Source organism: Corvus brachyrhynchos, unplaced genomic scaffold (assembly GCF_000691975.1).
Source record: "Corvus brachyrhynchos isolate BGI_N302 unplaced genomic scaffold, ASM69197v1 scaffold117, whole genome shotgun sequence".
Lineage (NCBI taxonomy): Eukaryota > Metazoa > Chordata > Aves > Passeriformes > Corvidae > Corvus > Corvus brachyrhynchos.
This window is the reverse complement of record NW_008238833.1, coordinates 47,443-60,073: the sequence shown is the minus strand read 5'-3', so window position 1 is coordinate 60,073 and position 12,631 is coordinate 47,443. Positions and strand designations below refer to the sequence as shown.

At 41.0% G+C, this 12,631-nt stretch overlaps 1 long non-coding RNA gene across 1 annotated transcript in view; it reads right to left on the bottom strand.

Annotated features, from left to right (window-relative positions):
- Positions 1-768: 768 nt before the first annotated feature.
- LOC108447641 overlaps positions 769-12,631 on the bottom strand; it is an 18,706-nt gene continuing 6,843 nt past the window's right edge. Inside the window, exons 2-3 of the long non-coding RNA XR_001863306.1 lie at positions 11,868-11,871; positions 769-3,292 (exon numbers count right to left, since the gene is read on the bottom strand). This is a non-coding gene — a long non-coding RNA (uncharacterized LOC108447641). The remainder of the gene's footprint in view (positions 3,293-11,867; positions 11,872-12,631) is intronic.

Sequence of the window (12,631 nt, the reverse complement as noted above, 5' to 3'; positions counted from 1 at the left end):
AAAAAAAAATCAACCTGAATAAACTATTTTGTGCATGGATGTAGCCACTAGATGGGAGGCAAGAGCTGGTTAGGAACTGGGAGCATGAGTTGGGGCTGCACTTAGCTCCTATCAGCTGCCACCACCAGCTATGACATGCCACATTGGAGCTGTACACTAACACATCTGGGACCACTTTTACCAGTGTGCACAGGGAGGTTATTCACTGAACTGCAAATTTTTTTATTAATTGATAGTGGTGGTGATGAACTGTTGAGGGAGCGGGATATTTCAAAAATAACTGTGTTAATTCTTTGCCTCTAAATGGCTTTGTCTTAGGAAATTCTGCTCTTTCATCTGCAGTGCTGATGGGAAGAAACATTATTCACATGAAATCATCTACATGAGGTCTGTTACAAATAAAATTGCCAAAGGCTTTTATGGGGCAGAAGTGGTATTAGCCTATGTGTAGGATGGAATTCAAGTCCTTACAATGTCGCAGACTTTCTGTATAGCTTCAGGCAAACTGATTTTTTTCTCTGTATTTCAGTTCTTCCTCGGCTTCTCTTTTTTTCCCCTATTGAAGTGGCATATAATGGAATTTTCTGTCTTTCCCAGTGGAGATTAATACTGTGTTAATAATAAGACTGTGCTATCATAATACTACACAGTATAGAAATGTCTTTGAGCAATTTGTGGATACATGTTTTAATAAGAAAAAGTCTCAGTTTTTCAAAGCTTTGTGTGGCTTCTTATATTTAACTGTAGCCAGGATAACAGAAATCTGATCCAGCCTATCACCTGAAACTATTTGTAAAAATGACCAAAGTAAAAAATAAAGGAATTGAATCATTTGAAACAAAAAGACATACTAGTATTAGCCAAAAAGGGTGTGGTTTGAGTAAGCAGAGGACTAAGCTGGTAATGTAAGAAATAAAGAGTATCAGATGAATAAAGGAGGAAAAAAAGCAGTTTAACTCTGGACCCTTTGCTGAAGCTTTTAATACAGCAACAGAAATAGTATAATTTGGACCTACAAAAAATGACTTCTGTAACATAGGTAGGACCTGGAAGTGCAATCCAGTATGAGTGGGCTGGTACATCCCATCTTGGGAGTTAGAGTAACTTCCCTGAGACAGACAGAGGAACCCAAGAGATCCCTCATATCCACCTCTACCAGCTTTGGCAATGTCTTAATATTAAATCTGGAGCTTCTTTTGCCTTATTCCCCCACTTGTACCTTATTTCTGTCTTTTATTCTTCTCTTACTTTTTTTTTCCTCCTTTAGCCAAGAAAGTGTGTTTAGTAATGCTGCTGACAGAGCTGGCCTGTGCACAGAGCAGCTGACTGAATCATACTAACATCTTCAAAGAAAAGAACAAGTAAGAACACCAAAAGCAGAACCTATACACCAAGTCCTTGTTGGAGTCTGGCTGCCTGTGCTCAAGGCCAGTTCTGACGTGGCCTTATTGGGCTCAGGGCCTTGCCCTTGATTTTTTGCAGATCCTGCCCTGCTGACTTGCTGGCCCTGCTCAGCTCTTGTGGCTGGGTGCTGTGGGATGGGGCCATGTCAGGGGGGCACTGTCCTGTCCCTCACTGTCACCTGCACCTTATGCCTCACCTGCTCCTGCTGCTCTCTGACACTGTATTTTCCATCCTTGCTGCTTTCCTTGCTACTTCTTTCTTCTTTTGAAAATTTGTCTTGCTTTATCCTCAAGAAAACAGGACAGCAACACTAACAACTTCAGACCATCTCTCAGTGAAATTGTCTTTAATCTTCTCCCTACAAAGGACAATCTAAATAATGGCCAAATGTGGAAAGTTTCCATTAAAAAAACCTCTCCTTTACAAAAGAGAAAAAGAGAAAGACATTAACTCATGTTGTTAAAATGAAAACTTAATCACTATTGTCACTATTTCTCCTTTAAGAAGTTCTAATCATGTTTACCATGAGATGAAGCAAGCCCAAATCTCAAATCTTGACTCAGATCTTCCTATAATTTAATAGTCTAATATTAGCCTCAGGCTGAGTCTTACCAATGCTTTTAATCCATTTGGTCCACCAAAAATACCATAAAACTGATTATTTATCAAAAAACCCCCAAGCACTAAGCACTTTTCCCTGTCTTAGAAGATACTTTATCTAGTCACACGAAAAAGATTGGCAGTAGATCTTGCATACCTGTTGTTGAAATTGTGATTTAACTATGATACATAGAGAAGGTGGATTGTGCTTTGGAGAAGTAGGAGCATATTCTGGTAGACCAGATATAAATTTGAGCTTTCTAAGTTCAATCCCCTGACATGTACGGTCTAGTCCTCCACTCCAGATATTTTAACAGCTGCCCAGGTGCAGTCCAGTGCTAACAGTAAGGGTTGGCATCCCTGAGCTCACCACTGCAACCCCGCTGTTCAGTGCTGTTCATTATTTGCTGCTGCCCAAATTCAGACAGGGGTGTCTGCACCCCCAAAAGGAATAAGTGCCTTCTCTGACCCTGGAGCTCCAATGTCTAATAATGCTGCAGAGGTTAGAGCCTGATAAAAGATATATGGAGATGTCCCAAAGGAACTGCTGTCCTCTGTTGTACCTGTTATATCTAGGAAGGACGAGGCAGCTACTTCTGTTATGTGATGCACTGTGCTGCTAACACAGGAGCAGCAGCCCATGTTAAAAAGCCTTCTGTGTCCTCAGTACAGGGTTTTAAAATCTTAATGGAGGACTAAATAGCATTTAAAGCCCACATACTCTTTGACTAGGCATTCCTTTCCTCTCTCCCCCCAGGTTCTTAAAACAGCTTTATTATACAGTGAAGGGAGGATTTGTTCAGGATAATTTCCTATCCCAGCAATATTTGAAATCCTCTACTGCTGCCTCTTCTTTCCTACATTAACAGCCTTTCATTAGGAAAATATTAGAATCATAGAGTGGTTTGGGCAGAAAGAGACCTTAAAGATCATCTAGTTCCAATCCTACCTCTGGCTAAAAATGGGACAAACTACCACATTGTCCTAGGTTACAAGGTAAAATGTCACCAAAAGCATGTATTCTATTATCATCTTCACAAGCTGTTAAAGCAGGTGGGGCAGTGTTCCTTATCTCCTACCATGACTCATCCCTGATAGCTCCCTCCGAGGAGGGGCTATCGCTGTTTGATGGGCCATCAAGGACCCACGGCATGACTCATAGAATTACATCAGCCCATTGTGAGATGTTCAGCCCGGAGGGAGGAGCCAAGCATTCCCACCTGGATATAATCCGGGGTTTGGAACAGCATAAGCAGTCCTTACCTATTGGATTCCCAGAGGATAAGAGCTACCACTGGACCTTCAGGTGAAGACCAGACCCTTCTACAGGATTGCTGCTTCAATAGGACCACTTCATCTGGACTGCTACCATCACCCTGACTAACAAGGTGTCAGGTTGTATCCTGACTCTCTCAGTGTTCTTGTACTATTGTATTTATTTTAATTTTCTTATTAAATTATAATTCTGACTTGTGATCTTCCACTGGTTTGTTTTCAAGCTAGTACACACATACCTAGAACACAGACATATAAATAGACATTGGTCATTTGCTTCTCTCCCCTCTGCTCTCCAAGAAGGTATAGTCTTTCTCCCTGGAGTCTCAGGATGCTTCCTTGGCCTGGATTATCCCTTAAGAGCAGAAGTGTTGTGCTGAATAGGGGAATAATTTACACAACACTTTAATTTGTGAAATGCAATTGAACTGCTACTAATTATAGTGCTGTAGGGTACAGAGGGGAAGTTGACTCAGACTGAGTGAACTGAGTAGAAATCCCATCCATACTTTCCTTCAAGCCTCCCACTGCTGTGCCACCAGAACCAGCTGGTAAATGTCAGCAGTTATTATTTTCTGTTTTCATACTGTCTTAATTTGTCTGAACAAGTCAAGGAAAAAATAGCTATGTCTCATCTTCATTAGTGGTTATCACTGGCTCTGGTGCTATGGAGCAAGCTGTGACTGAAAAAGGACATTGCAGGCATTTTTACTGGGAGTGGCATTGAGAACAGGACTCAGAAGATTCTGCCATTCATTTCTGCGTCCATTGGCTACACCAGACATGGTTGATTCACAACATTGCTTTACACAGGAAAGAAGCACCTTGCACAGCAAACATCTGCTTTCTCTCTCCACCTTGCCCATGCTCTGCTCCTGTTCCAGCTACAGACAAAGGAGGTTCTGCAACTTCTTGGCTCCCTCCTTCAGGAACCATGTGCTTGTTGACCCCCTGTTCAATGCATCCATAACAGAGAACAAATTCTGTACTTGTAACCAAAAGAGGGCATGATGATCCTTTTTTTTCTTCTGAGCATGAGGTAGGATCCCATATACTTAAAGTTTACCACCCTCCAAAATGAGATTGCCATATCCAGCCTTGTTGGGAATGGTACATGTGCCAGCTGTGCCTCGGAAAATGCAAGCTTAGCTCTGAATTGTGCCAGGTTTTTCATTAGAATTTAATATAGGTTATCACAGAACAGTGATTTTACTCACCATCTAGTAAGCTTACTGGTATAGTCAGTCTATATGCCTATTTTTTGGGATAGGTAGCCTACCCACAAACCAGGACTGGCACATGTGCACCAGGATATCACCTTCCAGGTTTTGAAGTCATGATTGCCCCTTGCTAATCAATAGCAGTCTCCACCAAAATTTTCCTATTTAGAGTATAATTTGGTGATGTAAATTGGTGGGTTTCCAAATATATATGTATACACATATATACACACATATATATACGTACATACATATACAAATATATATATATGCATTATTTCCACACTGTACATAATCCTTTGATGCAAACCAACAGAGGCAGAGACCTTACCAAAAGCAGACATCTTACTAGAAGCAGCCATGGCTTCCACAAAGATGCTCTTTGTCATCTCAGTCCCTCTTTATAGTCTCACCTTTATTTAACTGTTAAATGCTTTTCTATTTTTCTGCTGACATCATGCTTATCTCAGACTTTTCAGCTGAGAAAGGAGGAGGAAGAAATAATGAAAAGGGTTGGCAAAAAGACAAAAAGGGATAAAGTTAATGGTATCATTTCTTTTTATGTTACATACAGAACTGTAACTGTGAACGGGTACCAGTGCCCATTCTATTGTTAGAAGTCCACAGCTAAGTATAATACTCAACATTAAATTGATATGAACTATTATTTACCTCAGTCTAAACGTGCAGCACTTGTAAAAGATGGATATGCTCATTATTTGTGAAAGAAAGAACATAATGAACTTCCGTATAAGAAGAGGAGGTGTTCACTGTGTTGATAAATACCATTCAAAGTCAGTACTCCAGAAGAAGACATTGTTGTCAGTGCATCCTTTTGTTCTGGTAAATGCTTTATTTATGGGGTTTGGGATGGAGTTTTACGCAACTGACAATTCAAAAGCAAACATTGCAGTCAACAAAGAGTTAGATATTTAAGGAGAAAAAAGTTTTTTGTCAGGTTGTAGTAAGATTGGCTTCTAATTACAGTGTAGCAGAACTTCTCTGTGAATGGAAAACACCATTTCATTGTGTTTAAACAGAAACGTGAAACAGTGGCTGATAATTTGTGACACTGATACTCCATGAATCAAATGGGCTGTCTATGACATGGAAAGTAAGTGAATTTTTTACTCCTCTCCTTTACCCTCATTCTGGGAGTTCAGTCCAGGAAGAAAGGAAGGGTGGGAGAAAGGTGTTTTTAGATTTTTTTTTTCTTATTTCTCATTATCCTTCTCTGTTTCATTGGCAATAAATTAAATTAATTTCCCCAAGTTGAGTCTGTTTTACATGTGATGGTAAAAGCTAAGTGATCTCTTCCCGTCCTTATCTGAACTCACAGACCTTTCATAATTCTCTCCCCTGTCCAGGTGAGAAGGGGAGTGATAAAGTAGCTTTGGCGGGCATCTGGTGGACAGCAAAGGTCAACCCACCACAGCGGGCTGAGCACTACCTCCGACGAGTGAAGCAGAGCAGCTCAGAAGAGGGGCAGAACGTGAATCCATGCTTGTGCAGATCCAGGAGGGCAGGGCAGGAGGCTGCATGCAGAGGGTGGAAATGGAGGCTATTCCCAAGCACAACAGCCAAAGTGCAGCTCTTCAGACAGACTATTGCTTGCTTGTGCATTGAATACGTTATGCAGACAGAAACAGGTCATCAACTATTTTCTAAACTACTCACATTTGGTCTGGCTATAAAGACGGTGAGTGTGATTGATTTTTAAACTGTTCAATAGGGTGGCTCCTGTGGATGAAAGGATAGCTTCTAAATGCTTCCTGAATATGAGTGGCTGACCTGAGTCTCTAAGATAAATGCCAAATGGTACACTTTTTCTTTTTCACAGATGTTAAACAAAGCTAAGAGCAGATGAAAAAGAGTCAGCTTACCATGTTCACTGAATAAATCATTACCACTGTAGGTACTTGTATGTTAACAGCAGTTGCAAATTTCAGAGTAAGAAACTGATCCTAGGAAAGTCCTACGGATGTCCTTACTCCAGTGCTCAATTGTCTGAATGATCGTAGATTTCCCAACATCTTGTCCATTCTAACTCTTTCCAGGAGGCTTTTTTTTGGATTGGATTGGATTCATTCTCTGAAGTACACGGAAATTATCTATGCAGCTATTTTTTAACTCATATAATTAATATTTCCTGCAGCTTTAAAGAGTATTTTCAGCATCATCTTTTAATCACTAACTGCTATGGTTTTACAGTGTCCTACAACTACTTTTACCTCAGGAAGCTCAAGCAGGCAAATGATCATCCTTCTCTTCACACTCCTCTTTGAACACCATTTCACAGGAATACAAGGGCTGTAAAAGCCTTGCAGCTGATGGAGGGAAGATCCTCCCAAGACACATGAGAAACGTCCCTGCAGTGCATGCTGCAATGTGGATTTTCAGTTTCTCTGAGCTGTAGCTCTCCAGAGTTTTTTCATAAATTAGAGAAGACTTGGGAGTAATGCTTTGTGCCATGGGTTGTACTAGTTCCCAAAGCTGCTGTGAATCATAGGAATGGGAGGGTGGCTGACAGATACCTTAGAGCTCTGCTCGTGGGCCATATCTTTTTGTGGTATTACAGCCATGGGTGCCAAGAGACCTGGGCTGTTGGATTATATTCAGCTGTGAAAATCTATGAATGGTAGAATTCTCTTTTAAAACAGGAGTGATTTGTCTTACACCACCACAATTCTTCTCCCCTCTCCTGTCATCTGTTTTCAGTTCTTGTGGGTCTACTAAATGCCCTGGGAACATCACATGAGGACACCTGAACTGTTTGAAGGTGTAAAGCCTGCTGGAATACTGGGGGGGGGACTGTGAAAATGGAGGAAGACAGACTTTGTACATTCTTGTCCACAGTGTTTTTAGGGAGCTGACCTGAAGAGGACTGTTCCCTGATAGTCCTGGGACACAGTCTTAGTGGTTAGAGGTCCAGGACAGGGCCATGACTTAGACCTCTCTGATCCTTTCATTGCTGAATACTCCAGGACAAGACGCAAGTGACCGTAAGTTGGAGACAGATGTCAATATTTGACAGTGTCTCTGGTCATGTGCAGAACTATGGACATCTACCTAATTTCACAAGCATCAAGGTAGTTCTATGCAGATACTCTGAGTATATGGAGTGTTGTATTTCTAGGACACCCACAGAATTCAAGCACTATTTTTCAGATTGTAGGACTCGTGAGGTTAGCAGCATAGTATGGAAAAGTGGTATGAATCTGAGGCACTGCCCAAAATTATCATATGATCTGCTTTAGCGCATTTTGTTTTGTTTATCATGCAGTACATCTGTGTTTTATTTAAAGATAAATAAGAGCTGGGAAAGATTCACAAGTATCTGAACATTTGTGATATTTTCCCAAGTGACCTACTTATTGAAGGGATGCTGTACTTTGACTTTGAACTGTACTGAAAGGAAGTTGACACTGGCAACCCACCAAATTAAACAACAAAAGCAAACCTTGATGTTGGCAATGCTTGACTGATAAGTCCCAGCACATACAGATCTATATGCAAATAAAGATCTTTTATTTTCATTAAGTGACAGATAAAATATTTTACTTTACTGACATGATAATGATTCATGCTGGGAAAAATCCTGGCGGCTTTCTCAAATGTTTCTGGTATTTTAAATGTGCTGATAATTTCTATCTGAAGTATGAACCACCACGAGCACTTTTGACAGCTGCAGTATCTTCTGTAGTCATATTTATTCTTCATCAAAGCTTAGGGAGAGTCAACACACCCCAAGCTTTTAACATTTTGTTACCAAACAAGTATGTTTTATGGATTGCAGTGGGGGCCATCTAACATTTCTGTGTTCATCACAGCTGTAGCAATCAAATTTATGAGCAGCAGTTTTGGAGTCTGAAGCGTATTTGTTGAACACAATGGGCCTTTTATGATCTGTGTTCTTAACTGCTGACCTTGACAACAAGCCTGCCGTCTTCAGCCACACCCCTCATGAACAGCTCCAGGCAACCCAGTTGGAAAGCAGCTTGGCAAGACAGGAGCGGGGGCCCTGGTGGTCACCAACCTGAATGGGAGCCAGCAGGGAGCTCTTGATGCAAAGGTGGCCAGTGGCATCCCAGGCTGTACTGGACAAAGTACTCCCACCATGTCAAGGGAGGTGACCAGTCTTTCCCCTCTGCTCAGCACCAGTGTGGCCACACCTGCAGTGCTGTGTTCAGTGCTGGGCTCCTCAGTACAAGACAGATGTAAACAGACTGGAGGGAGTCCAACCAAGGGCCACAAGGATGAAGGGAGTGGAGCATCTCTTCCATGAGGAAAGACTGAAAGAGCTGGGACTGTTCAACTGGGAGAAGAGAAAGCTCAGAGGGATCCCATCAGTGTCTACAAATAACTGAAGGGAAGGTGCAAAGAGGATAGAGCCAGGCTCTTTTAAGTGGCATTCAGTTCCAGGACCAGAGGCAATGGGCAAAAACTGAAACACAGGAAGTTCCTTCTGAATATCAGAAAACACTTTTCTCATGTGAGGGTGATCAAGCACTGGCATAGGCTCTCCAGAGCCACTGTGGACTCTCCCTTTGTGAAAGTATTTTAAAGCTGCCTGGATAGATCCACATGGCCATGCTTGGCCAGGGCAGCTGGATCAGATAATTTTCAAAGGTCCCTTCCAACCTCAACCATTCCGTGATTCTAGGAATCACAATGGAAATCAACACCTGGACCTCCTTCCAAAATCTATTCATGGCAAAGAAAGGCAGGCATGGCATGAAGCTTCATATCAAGATATTACAAAACAGTTTCCCATTCAATACACATCAAACTAAGTCCTTCTAAAAGCTTAGAAGTCTCCTGGTCTATTAACTGCATTTTTTTAAAGCTGCATTAAAACGCTGACTTTTTAACCACAGTTTAGGATGTTCAGTGCTTGAAATTTATACCAAAAAAAGAAGGAAAATAAGAACCTTTGGAAATGGGCTATTACAGACCAGCATACTGATCATAAGGAACTGCTGTGAAAGAAAGCTCACACTTGTAACCAAGGAAATGAAAAGAGGTAGAGATATATGTATGTTTTCAGACTGTATAATCATAGAATCATAGAATAATGGAATGGTTTGGGTTGGAAGGGACCTCAAAGGGACCTCCAAGTTCCAACCTGGCATGAAGCTGAGTCAGGGGAAGTTTAGGCTGGATATCAGGAAAAGGTTTTTCACCCAGAGGGTGGCTGGGCACTGGAACAGGCTCCCCAGGGAAGTGGTCACAGCACCAGCCTGACAGAGCTCAAGGAGCATTTGGACAATGCTCTCAGGCACAGGGTGTGACTCTTGGGGATGTCCTGTGCAGGGCCAGCAGTTGGACTCAGTGATCCTGGTGGGTTCCTTCCAATGCAGAATACTCTATGATTCTATGAACCTCCCTGCCATGTGCAGGCAAGTCATCCATTGGACCAGATTGCTCAAAACCCCATCCCACCTCTCCTCGAACACTTCCAGGGATGGGGCATCCATGGTTTTTCTGGGCAGTCTGTTCCAGTGCCTCATCACCCTCACACTAAAGAATTTCTTCTGTGTATCTAGCATAAATATCCCCTCTTTCAGTTTGATCCCATGATGTTCAGTGATGAATTAACAGGAGGTACTGCTTTTTGATACACAGATGAGCAATTTGCTATCCAGGATCTCATGAAATGTAGATGCCATATTCATATTCAAGGTGATTTCGAAATGTGCTCTTAGATATAAACCAGTGATATAAATCTCAGAGGAATGCCAATCATTTGCCAATCAGATGGAATTATAGTCTACAGACAGATGGATGGCAACATAATTGAGGCCTACCAATGGCTCATTGAAACATCATGCAAAGTAATCACCTTGCTAAGTAGTACCTGAGTAAAAGTTAAAATACAAATTATTACATATTACAAAAAGCAGGAGTGAAAACCACCCAGATGTAGGCAGAAGGGTTTTAGTGGCTTTGTATGGCTGCAGTTCTGGTGTCTTCAAATGCAGTTGAATATGGGAGATCTAGAACTCATTGAAAAAGGGAACAGAAATTATGAAAAGATGGACTGGCATCTCTGTGAGGGGAGACTAAATAGATTAGGATTCTTCAGCCTGGCAAAGAGACAGGAGAGAGAGTATGACAGTGATCTGTCAAGAATGACTTAGAGAAGGTAAATGCAATTATTATTTTTATATTGCAAAACTAGAGGTTATCAGACGAATATCAGATTGCACGCTCAAAAGGCACATTTTTTTGTACAACGCATAATAAAATTATGGGACTCACTGCCAATGGATGGTCTGGAAGCCAAATTTAAAGTGTGACAAAAAGAAGATTCCATGAAGAAATGGAAGTCCCTCAAGACTTGAGCAGCCCCAAAGCTGGCATCTGTGTGGAGGGACTATATATTGAAACAGTGTTTCTGTATATTTAATTGGTGCTTCCATTTTTTTCCCTAAGAAAGTGTGGAAATTTAGCCAGAGTATACCTTGTGTTTAGCTAAACCTAGCAGAGAACCTATTCTAACAAGGGGGATTAAAGCAGACAAAAAAATAAAAATATTACTGAAAACAGCCCTTAAAGATTTCAGGGTTAGCTTTTAATAAAGAAAATTAAAAATGGAAGAAGCTGGGTATTGTACTCCATCTAGTCTTGTTCTGAACCAACAGAAACAACATGAGTTGAATCCATGATTTCTAAGAGGGAAGCTGTATATGCTATTCAGAACATGAAGCCTATGGTAAACAAGTGTTTGGTGTCTGCAATATTCACATCATGAAGTAATTTAGCTTTGATGGATGGATGTCTAGAATTTACCCAGATGTGTGCATTAAAGCAAATCCTTCTATTCTTACCAAAGAGAAACAAAATGCAGATTACAAAATCATTAATTTCGATCGCATTATAGTATCTCCCATTTTGAATATTCATCGGTCACCGCTGGTTAGTCATATGCTAGATATAATTTTTGGAGCGTACTAGAAAAATCCCTCTAAACACATAACAAACCTGCTCCCAGAAGAAAGAATTTTATGTAAGTAGAGGCAAGTAGTAGAAACAAAGAGTTTTCCTTTGATTGGGATGTGAAATAAAGATGTATCATGTCCTTAATGTCTCTTTGATGTCTACGCAATATTGACTGTGAGTCAAGTCCTAAGATGCAATGGTAAGGTAGAAGGAATCAACACTCTTAACTCAATTTTGAAGATATGTAAGTTATATATTTTCTTGAACAAAGTTTGGCATTGTTAGAAACAAAGTAGAATATTGCATAAATGCTTGACACAAATATTGTAATTAGTGAGTCAGTTGCTTAAGTCAATAACCTGCAGTCACAGGTTGCCTACTGAAAACCCTTTTCTAAAATAAATTTGATGATAATAGCTCACTCACATGGCTCATTTTTTAAATGAAAGTTTGGAGGAGTATCCAGAATACACATAAATTTGACAATTGAAAATGAAGGCTTTCCCCACTGGAAATTCTTCATCATAGATAAACTAAATAATGATATATGTCTGAAGATGACTGAAGTTTCTGAGAAACTTCAGAAGATTGCATTTCTCTTGTGCAGAAAAAAAATCAAATTACTTTATCATACATTCTCCATTAAAATAATAAAAAAAAAAATCTGTTTTAGGAAACTAGCAGCTGGAAACTTTATTCCTTAAAGCAAATCAGCCACAGCTATAGGTAGAATCTTAAAAGTTATGATGAAGAACTATTGATAGGTTATTCTGGGAGCAACTAGCATGAAGGATAGGTTAAGGTGTGGGTGTGAAGCTAGTGGAAGTTGAGTCTCAAAGCGTTCCAGCTGTCAAGTTCTGCTGAGCTCTTCGCACCCAGCCTTGTTTGCAGTCTTTGCTGATTAATTATGGCTCAAAGCTTGCAGTGCCCCATCCAAAGCCGGGCTCCCCTGCCCTGCCGAAGGCAGCGGATGCTGGCACCGGTTTATGGGGCGGCCACAGCTGGGGTCGCAGCAAAGCCAAGGAGCATCACTAAGGGTGATAATGATGTCATGGTTCAAGGAGTGTCTGGGCAGTGCTCTTAGTCACAGGGTTTAGTTTCAGGCGTTCCTACATGGACCAGGGCATTGAAGATCCTTATGGGTCCCTTCCAAGTTGAGATACCCTACGATTCTACGAGCAGGCGCTGCC